This window comes from Parasteatoda tepidariorum, chromosome 6 (assembly GCF_982258835.1).
Source record: "Parasteatoda tepidariorum strain Cologne lab strain chromosome 6, Ptep-v5.0, whole genome shotgun sequence".
NCBI lineage: Eukaryota > Metazoa > Arthropoda > Arachnida > Araneae > Theridiidae > Parasteatoda > Parasteatoda tepidariorum.
In genome coordinates, this window is record NC_141760.1 from 18,640,769 (window position 1) to 18,651,062 (window position 10,294).

The window sequence follows — 10,294 nt, forward strand, 5'->3', positions numbered from 1 at the left end:
CTTCCCAGTTATTTATTTCATTAAAGAACTTGATTCTACTTAAATTTTTGTTTAATCTTTTGTTTCATTTCTCAATATAGTTTCAAATGTAAAATATTTATCCATTTCATTAATTAATGTTCATTATTTATTGTGAATTCCATGACAAAAACATTAGCTGTAAATAAAACAGTGTTTTTCCTTTAAAAGCATTCTTAAAATTAACATTTAATGAAATTTTGTAATAGTATTGAGTTGTGCCTCTATTTTTTTTTTTTTATTATTATAATTAAAACTACATTAAATCAATTATGAACTACCAGATAAATTCTTCAATTTAACGTCCTAATTATTTCATTTTCTAAATATAAGTCTTTTTCCTGTTATAATTATAATTGTTATGACAAAGATTAATAAGTAAATTCAGATGCTGTAACTTATGCATCTGAATAATGGAAAAGTAGCATATATTATATATTTCACCCTGAAATGTTGAAATACTTTTAGAACATTTGGTGCTAATTATGTGGACCATGATTTTAACTTTTGTTAAAAAAAATCATTTTCATCATTTAATTTAAATTATACTAATTCCATTTTTTTTTTCAATTGTTTGAAAATCAATGTTTTCTATAAAAAAAAATTAAGCAATATATATGTGCTTTTACTGAAATCAGAAAGAAAATTGTAAATGTTAAATAGAAATTGTTTGTGTGGAAAATATTAATGATTTCATATTTTTGCTTGGCAATATGTTGTATATTTTTTTTAAATATTTTTTTATAATTTTGGTCAATGCATTTAAATTAGTATTTATAAAACATTCAAGTACAATAAAATACCAATAAATCAAATCACAGTAATCAGATCTCCTTCCTAATTTTTGCATGTTTTGAAGAAAGAAACTAGAGTTTCTGCAAAATCAACTCTAAAAAATATAGTAAAAAACTGTCATTTACTTCAACATGGCCATGATTTGTAAGCCATGAAGGCACACGGTGCAATTATAGTGCAGAAAAAGAAATCGCTTAAAAGACAGATTTATAAACTATGTGGATATCCAATGATAATGATGTATTTTCTAGGTTTGTGTGTACTATGGTAAGCAGTCTAATAAATAAAGTTCATGTTAATGTGCATTAAGTTATAAAGTCTGCAAAAGTCTCAACCTTATAATTAAAAAAGGGTTTTTCATACTGTCCTAATGAAAGTACAAACTATTTTATGGAAAATATTCAGGTATCTAAATAAAATACATGTACCCCAACTGTGAGGAAGTTTAATTTACTTAATTGTTTCGTGAAACAAAATACTTGCATGATTGCTATACTATGCAGGGTAAAACACTAACTATAAAATAAATTCACTAACTAATAAAAGCAATAAAGTTTTCACGGTGATGTCCTGTTTCAACTTTTTGAACTACTTTCATTTTAAAATATATTTCTTTAAAAATATCTCTTCTTGATTTGAAATTGTAAATAAATTATAGTTTAAAACTGAGATTTTAGTTTTTTATTTGTATGTTTAGAGGATAACTATTGTGAATGCATGCATGTTTCTGTATTAGTTCATACAATGTCCTTAATCTTACAAGTTCCTTGACTTAAAACTCACATTGGTTAAGCTTATAATACACATTTATATCAAAGATTTTTCAATAGTATTTATAATAGGTGGAATAATAAAGTGCACGTTTTCAACATATTTATGGGAGAAGTTGTAGTGATTTAGCTTTAAGTTCTTATTTTAAATTATTAATATTATGCACTTTCAATGAACAGATTGAACGATAATGATTGTGTTGGAAATTTTTAAATCTCGTCCAATTATACCTCATAAAAAATATTTCTTATTCATTTTATTTTTTTGTAATAAAGAATTTTTAACTGCATTAAGAATACTGAATTTCAATTGAAAATATATGGAAATATTTCATATGAAAATAAATAAGTTCAGAATTATTTTAATGGACAATTTTATGTATTTATTTGGAGTTTTTCACATACTTTTTAGGCTTTCTTTTTATCCCAATTAACGTAGTTTTGGAATGTGAGGTGTCATTCTTTCCTTTGCCCTCTACTTATTATGTTAGATCTGAAACTATGAAATGAGTATAAATACTTCTACTTATTCTCAATGAATACTTCTACTTATTCTTAATAATAAATCAAACTTATTTCAGATTGACATAAATTGATTGCATCACATATTATTTGTTCTCTTTTTTTTTTCATTACATTGAAACTTTAAAAATAATTAAAAATCTACATTTTTCAATCAGTTATTAAAAAAATTTAAAAAATATTTGTTTAAGTTTTGAAATTAATTATTTTCCTATTTAATTTATTAATTATTCTGTTTTTCTCTCAGAGACATAGCAAACTCTCCTTTAACTTATGTAGATATTGTTACTGACATATAGTGTTAAAATGCTATTTTTCTAGCCAATTAGCTGAAATACCTTCTTTACAACTGAAACTACAGAGTGTAACAAAACTAATGGTCACAACTGTAATGTGTTATAGAATGTAGCAAGCATTAATCGCGGGAGTGGGTGGCTAAGAGGTGTGTCCAGTGTATTGGCATAACTAGGTTTAACAAGCTCAGTTTTAGTGTCCCTTTGCAATATAACGCAGGACTTAAAAAAGGGGCTTTTCAGTACAATTTAAAGTTTCAGATAATGTAAAAACTCAACTTTAATATACTTGTTTTTTTGGGTTTTTTTTAAATTTTTCATTGAATAAGATTTTGCAGCCTTACATATTGTTAAGACAACATGACTCAATATAACTCCTACTTCTAAGTTTTCATTCGATTTGGTTTAGCAGATATACTATTGTAGTTAAATAGGAATTATTGGTTTTGATTTAATGATAAGCGTTTATTAAAAGACATTTTACTTCCAATATATTGTTAATTTTTTTAAAAATAATTTTAAAAAACTAAATAAACCTATGTGCAAAACAAACTACTTTAATAGTAAATATCCTGTTGAATTTTTAGGTAAATCATATGAAAATATGAAGAAGTTGTGGGAGGCGCAATTAACAAATTAAGTTGTGGGTATTTAAAAGAGATGAGCCATTTATGCTAAAATTCATTTTTCATGAATTTGGCACTATTATGAGTCCCCCCCCCTTCCCAGCTTTCCACTGGTCCCATGTAACCATAACATCTGTTCGAAAAAGGCTGTGTCTATATAATTTTACCAAGCAAGCACCCTCTCGTGGGTCACCTTTCGCTTTCCAACCCCCTATTGTAAGAAGGAAAAAAATTTCATAATTTCTTTTAGTTGTAAGCATTACTTTTGCCCATTGATCTCTGTTAGGTATCTGCGTGGCTAATTTAATATTTCGAAGTTGAAATTCATTTTGACGTAGAATGGGAATGAAAGAAAGTGTTGTTAATCCAGAATTCTAGCATTATCACTCTTCCAAACGACTGTTTATCCCTTAAGTTTTGGCGATAATGCTAAAAGTAGCCAACATTTATTCTTATGATTATGAAATCGTTTGAATGTTCGGAAACTTGATAAAAATGAATATCTCCCAAATTGAGTGCATATATCAATTAGAACGAATTCTAAATTTTAAAATATTATCTTAGTAGTGAAATTATGTTTCCAGCGATATTAAATCTAAAAATAATAGCTAAGCATAATCAAGGGGTAAGTTTTATAGGTCTCATTTCAGCAATTCAGATTATTGCCTAACAAAATTTAATACCACTATATAGATCAATGGTTTTGTTACTCCCTGTATAACTTATCGCTCAAAAAATGAATTTCATAAATCTATTTATCAATTGTCCATGTTATCTAATGAAAAAGTTTTCCATGGTTAAATTTATCAACTATGAAATCAAATGCTGGCTGCTAATTGTGTTGGATCATTTTTTTCCGCACAGATTTTGTTTTTATTAAAGTGTGTGATAATTTTTAACTCTGTACTGTCACAAAATTAAAAGTTATGTTCTTTGGTATAGGTATGAATTATGTATATATATTATGTGAATATCTGTCGTTATAAATGTTATATTTTTTCTGAAATAAAGAGTCATTCCAAAAAGTTTTTTGTTACCTGTTTTATTTTTTCATGACTAAAAAATGGGTTTTGCCATTGGCGATCGCAACACTCGAATACGCCATCTGGGGAGAGACCGGTTTCATGCTTTTAGCCCTTCTCCCTCCCCTCACCTCCTCTTTTCAGTTGCATAGGAATGTTCTACGATATTTTCTCTTTTCTTAATATTTTACCTTTTTACTAAATAAAAATATTTTTTAAAATTCCTGTGATACTTTTCTTCAGAAATATGTTTAATGTAGTTTTCAGTTCTATATAGTTTTCCAACTTAAAGGATTTTAATCTGTATGAAAATCAAGAGAGAAACTAACGTACTTCCTTCCTCTATGACTTTCCACAGGCTAATGGGGAAAGCATGTGAAGTGTTGCCATAGGTAGAGCGTTCTACTCTACGCCACCTGCAGCCCATTTCGATCGCCAATATAAATAAATATCCTTTTTTTTACAAATTTGTTGAGGGTATCATATTCCCTTATTTAGTGTGATATTGTTGAACACATCCCGTAACAATTTACAGCAGAAGCATTAACTGGGGTAAATTTGCTTTAAATAAATAAACAATAAAAACTTGTGTTTTTTGGTTATTCCAAAATCTGCAATAATTCAAAAAATGCATTTATTTCTTTTCCGAAAACTCTTTTACATAAAATTAAAAAAAAACTCATTTCATTTCCTATTTTGTCAAATACTGAAATAAATGAACTAGATTAAAAATTATATTGTTTTGTGAATTCAAATAAAGGCAGCATCAAAAACTTTTATTATTTATAACTTTTTTTTCTATTTTCGGATCTTATGACGCCCATATTTTAATATGAAACCAATTTTTAATCCCGGATTGCAAAAAAAAAAATTCTCAAATTGTCGACTATATGCACTGGGATCTGCATATTTTAGACTAATTAAGTTTTTTTTTTTTTTTAAATATTTCTTGCCATGTTTGAATATTTTCAGAAAATATGACACTCGTATTTTTATAAGAAACCAGTTGCGAATGAATTCCGCAGTGCCAAAACTGATTAAAAATTTTCTATTTGTCCAATCTTATTTTAACTCTGTAGAGTCACTGGGATTACCGTATTTCGGACTAATTGAGGCCTATTTTTAAAGTTCACTAAATATTTACAGGCATCAATAGGTATTTACAGAAAGTATGGCTTCCTTGTTATAATATAAAATTAGTTTCAAATGAATCCCTTATTGCATGAAATTAGTATGTGTGTATTATCTACTTTAACGCGAGCTCAATGGTCAGTAAAACTACATTTTTTTTTGTAGTTGACTACAACTATTTTACTAAAAATGTAATTTCTGCCACCGCTGAGGTTCGAACCAGGATCATCACACTGGGAGGCGAACGCTTTATCTCCTCTGAGCCATCATTATATGTATCAATTAGAGCTGTGATAGCTCAGGATATAGAACGATCGCCTTCCATTGAGGTGAACCAGATTCGAATCCCAGCGATGGCTCATCGATTCGAATTCCGCACCCGGCTCTCACAGACTGCAGTTCTGTCGTAAAATATCATCAGTGGTGGACGGATCATGGGTTAGAGTCCCCTTGCCGTCATTCTAGCCATGGAAGGTTTTCCTCTCTATGTAACGCAAACGCTGGTTAGTTCCATAAAGAAGTCCTCCACGAAGGCAAATTTCTCCCAATACCTACTTGATCCAGGAGTTCCCTTTTTTTCTTCTGGATTGGGTTCACAATTACAGGGCTACGGAGTTAAAGATTGGTAGTCGTAAACCCAAAATTAGGTCGTCTGTTCAACAACGGTAGTAAAATATGCATTAATTGAAATAAAAAAAATAATAACCTATCTACTAAAAAGCTAAATGAATGGAGAAATGATACTTACTCGTCTTGGAATTTTATTATTCGCCGTATTATTATTGATAATGATGCTTAATTAATATTGAAATAAAAAAAAATTTTTAGGGTAACCGACTAAAAGCTACGTGCTTAAAAAGCAAAAGCTACGCTCTAAAAAACAATGTCAATGGGAAATTCGTTTAGGGGAAACGTAGAAAATCGCCATACTCAGATGACGCCTAATTAATCTTGGTAATATGTACTATCGGTATTGTGGTAATTGGTGTAGGTACAATAAGAATTCTACTGTAGTTTTTCCATTGTTTCAGAAAAATATTTTTCCAGTGGTAGCAAACATAGTGCATTAATAATTTAATGAATTAGAATTAAAAGAAATTTTTTTTCACCACAACTTGTATTTTCAACAGTAAATTATGGCCGGGATAGCCTGGTTGGTAGGGCACTGGGCTCCAAGTGGTCGTGGGTTCGATCCCTGCCGGCCGAAGACTCCCCGTGTAGTAAATGGTGACCGATGCACGTTAAATCTGTCCAGTCTCAAAGTCCTCCATGTTCCCATAACAAATCAATACCTCTGGGGGTGCTGAATTGGAGATTGATCGTTCTCTGATTCAGGTCAAAATTACGATCTGTGGGTGAATGAATGGGTCCACCCACCCTATGAAAGGGTGTGGCAGAAGTCGAATTCTTGGCCATAGATGGCGCCACTGGAAAACAAGAACAATCACACCCCCTCTGCCTTAATGGCATACGTCAACAACAACAGTAAATTATAGGTCAAATGGAGAAATGGTCATGCTCTAAAGTCCTTATCAAGGTCTTATAAGAATTCTGCCTGTTCTTAAAATTTCGACTTTAGTTTACTGCCACTGATAAATGTATTTCGTACTAAACTCAAATGTTGAAGGGTTAGTCAGTAAGTACCAAATATACTAATGTAGGTATAAAGTATTAGATTGGAAAGGGCAACAAATAATAATAAATAAAAATATTTTAAATTCTACTTTTTTTCATTGAAAAGATTAGTGGACAAACCAGGTAAGTGACATTTTCAGAGAAGCTATAATCAGGGTAAGAAGGAGAAAAAAAATGTGATGTCCGAACTATTTTATTTCCAAATTATTAGAAGATGGGACTAATAATACTTTGACTTATTTTATTTTTCACTGCCGAATTTAAAAATAAAAAAATCATGCAAACATACTAAAAACTAATACGTATTAGTTATGTTAAGATTAAAGTGAAATCAAGAACAATTCTATTACGCTAAGCATACCCATATTGATGCAATCATTTTATGTTATTTTTCACTGAATAATGGAAGGGTCTGGCGAGACGAGTGGTGGCGCCGGCGTGCCAGGTTACAGAGGCATCAAATGGAACCCAAATTTATTATTCTCTAAATTATTGATTAAATCCTTTTTTTAAAATACTGTTCGCTTGAAAAATATTTTTATGGGCTTTAATTATTTAATTATACATTCTCAAATTAACTTATTTATGGTTAAAAATTGTCTTTGAAAAAGATTAATTTGAGCTTCACGCCAATATAGACAGGGTTAGTCCTACGTCATCAACGACGTCACTAGTCAAATCTCCTCGTTCCAAACAAAGTTCTGAATGGAGCAAACAATATGGCGTTTCTCATGTAGTTAAAAGTGGGTAAACTAAATCTTTGAATATATTAATATAGAGTCGAATTTAACCACTGACATGGCAAGAAAAAGTGTTGCATATATTAATATTACGTTAATCTCTTTTTATGATATTAATTGGAATAGCTTATTAGTTGCAAATGATTATGAAAACTTTTTGTATATATGATTGAGAGAATTTGTATTTAATATTTACCATATAAATTGTATTTATAATCTGGAAATCGGAAATTTGTGAATTTTATTATTTGGAAAAAGTTATTTCTAATTTATGTTTAATTTTTCTTAAAATATGTATATTATATTAAATCAATTTTTTTTATAATATTGAGACAACTTATTAATTGTAAATAATTATGAGAATTTTAAAACAAATTAAAAAGTTATGTAAGAAGCATGAATAAAGTCAGATAAATTAGTGAAAATTATAAAGCATTTTAGATACACGTTTTTAAAATAGCTCAAATTAATTGGTAAATTTACTAAAATGATAGGAAGTAAAAAAAAAAAAATTATATAAACAAACGAGTTGACAGGTCTTAAAACATATTTACAACCAAATTATGAAATAAATATGGATGACTTGAATGTTACGTTCACTGCAACAAATAGAATATTACTATGAAGGTAATTTAAAAAAATTTGATTTAGACTGTCAAATGCAAATTTTATTCTATAAAAAGTGATAACAGTAACATTTGCCAAAATAAAAGCTGTATATCTAAATATGCATACATACATTAAAGAATTAAGTTTCTAAATTAAAAAGTTTCTTAAATATTTGAATTATATTTATTTGAAATGCGTGCGAAATTAATATTATTAAATACGTAAAATTTAAACACCTATGTGAATACATAGATTAATAAATATGAATGTTAAATAAAAGTTTGTGTATGGGATAAGTATGTTTTAAAGAATTCTAAAAAAATTCATGTTGCACTTTCTTATCGAATAAAATAGGAATCTGAGATTTTAAGGTAAATTCATATATAACACCTAAAAAAAATTGTTCCTCTCACATTTTAAAATGAAAATTAGAAATTTAAAATTCTAAAATAATTTAGCTATTCTATATATTAAAATTCTGGAAACTATACATAGTATTGACCCTTTTAACATAACACTACACTTTAACATAGCACTACACTAGTTACGCTAAGAAATAATCTAATATTAATTATTTAATAATAAGGTATCTTAATTTTTTCAAAAAATTAATGCATAAAACTACTGTTAAAAACTGATAAATACAAACAAGAAAAAATCTCAAGTCAAAATAAATCTGAGTTTAAACTAAAACTCTGTGCAGATTTAACTATGTGTATACATATTAAATAAGTTAGTTACATAATTTATTCCTATTTAATAGTTAAAAACTAAAGCTTATGAGAATTAGCAGCAATAATCAGAAATTCTTAAGCAAACAAAGTTTACATTAACTACAAATTTAATCATCAGGTATAATTTAATAAACAGACATTAGTATTGATAAATACAATCTAATTATAGATTAAAAATTCATTTCTGAACGTTTTAAAACAATGCATGCCTTTCCATAACTAAAGAAAAAAATTAAATGTAGGTTTAGAATATGTAACAAATTCTAAATAAAATAAGGCATTATTATAAACATGAAACAAGAGTTAAAAATAGTACTGACGCTTAAATTTTTATACATCAAAATTAAAGATAACCATTTTGAAACTTTTTTTATAGCATTTAATGCACTTAACTCGTAAAATCTACTGAATACCCCGTATAATGAAAACTACATAAATTAGGAATATGTCCCTTAGAAGCGCTATATAAATTTATTTATTTCAATAATAAACTAAAAATCTTGCCGTCTTAAATTCACATAGGAAATGCCATTGAAATGGTTCGTCCGAAAAAATGTTTGGAACGCGTTTGGAAGGAGGCGGGGTGAAATACGTCATCACTGTCCCTGTCTCCGTTAGAGTTAATGCAAGGCAAAAACAGAGAGAGGAGTGACCTTAGAGAATGACCATATGAACTTAGATCTCTTTTCATTTAGTCCTAGATTTATTCTTTTTAATGTAGTCTGTTACGTCATCTGAGTTTTATGAAAATAACAGAATGTTTTTTTTTTTTTTTTTTTAATAAAACATCACTTTGGAATTTAAGAAAGCAATCAGAAGAAAAAAAAATTGTCTCACTTTAATTTACTTTTTAATCAAAGATAAAAAAAAATTATCTACTGAGTGATTCTTTTTAACGCTATGACTCGAGTTCATTATTTTAATTGGCCTTTTCTGTTTTTTTTATTTTTTTAATGAAAATTCCCGAGAAACTTTCTCAGAAATTCAAAATAGGCTGAAGTTTAAATTCGATTTCAAAGGAACGAATCAACCGATTTCATTCAAATTTTGTATTTTGCCATGGAAAATTATATTTTTTAAATGATGTTAAACTTTGCATGCCTCACAATTCAAAATTATCTTGGCTATTATTAAATAAAATAATGAATAAATATTATTTTTTTAATTGAATTATCTTTGGATTAACGAATTTTATAATTGAGTGCAAAATTAATTCTTTTTAAAACCTCACGAACTACGGCGAAATACGCAAAACCTTACGTTAACATTGAGGGGTCCAAACATTGGACAGCTCTCCTGACAAAACTGGTGCGACCATACTTCCCAGATTGTGGCCACATCCTATATTTATGGGGTCAGAAATCCGAATGCGTTCGTAAAAGGATATATTTATTCAGAG